The sequence below is a fragment of the Bison bison genome, unplaced genomic scaffold (genome assembly GCF_000754665.1).
Source record: "Bison bison bison isolate TAMUID 2011002044 unplaced genomic scaffold, Bison_UMD1.0 scf7180017864495, whole genome shotgun sequence".
In the NCBI taxonomy this organism is placed as follows: domain Eukaryota; kingdom Metazoa; phylum Chordata; class Mammalia; order Artiodactyla; family Bovidae; genus Bison; species Bison bison.
The window spans coordinates 1,457,821-1,458,704 of record NW_011495054.1 but is presented as its reverse complement, the minus strand read 5'-3'; the positions used below and the strand labels follow the sequence as shown (position 1 = coordinate 1,458,704).

The following is an 884-nucleotide window of genomic DNA, read 5'->3' as shown; positions in this document are numbered from 1 at the left end:
AACTAAGGGGGCCTCACCTGTTAAACATCTTGAGCTTGCTTCTAACCTTTAAAGCAGAGGTGGCCTCGCCTGAGCAGGGATCAGCTGGAGCCGACAAGAGGCTGCCCCCTCGCCCACACCCACCCAGCCCCGCCACGTCCCTGCAGGAGACAGGCAGCGAACCCCTCCCACCCCCAGCCCCCCGGGTTGTCCGTCAGCACCGCTGTGACGAGACGCAGAGCTTCCACAGCTGAGGCTGCAGATGGACACCGAGGCGTGTCCCCGCCAACTGCATGGCATGAAGAAGTGAAGACTGCTCACAGGTCCAGTTTAAGTACAAGGTCCAAAGAGGACTGGCTTGCCTTCTTGCGGGGCAGTGGTAGCCGGCGCTGGGCCAGCAGCCTTCTCGGCTGGGGCGCCTGCCTTCCGTGGTGACGCAGTGAGTTGCCACCAGGTGGTGCCAGAAGGCAGCAAACGCCCACACCGCGGCTGCCCTGAACCATCTATAAGGACAGCCTTTACTTTTTTCTCAAGAGCTGTCTCAGCCTGACCGCTCCAACAGCCCACGAGGCCTGCCCTCGAGCAGAGCTCATCTCTCTCCCTGAAAAGCTGTTCTCGCTCGGGTGGATCGTTAAGGTGAAGCCGGGGTAAGTAAGGTGGTGCCCAGAGCTGTGTCCTGCCCCACCTTCCTAGCTCAGTTGTGATGCCCGTCAGTTCTCACCAGTGCTTAGCACTTGTTCCAGAGAAGGTCTCAAAAGCCTCGTTTACCAGCGCAAGGCTTTGATGCTGCTCAGTCTGCTGGGGATTTTCAGACTCAGTCCAGTCCTGGCAGCCAGTGCCCCATGGCCTCTTGAGCTCTGGTCCCACTGTTCTCAGTCTCCCACCCCACTGCCCACCACAGCCAC

At 60.1% G+C, this 884-nt stretch overlaps 1 protein-coding gene across 1 annotated transcript in view; it reads left to right on the top strand.

The window, feature by feature from the left end:
* The window catches only part of FBXW8 (F-box and WD repeat domain containing 8), a 113,551-nt gene that overhangs the window by 110,015 nt on the left and 2,652 nt on the right, over window positions 1–884 (top strand). The gene's annotated exons all lie outside the window — the stretch shown is intronic.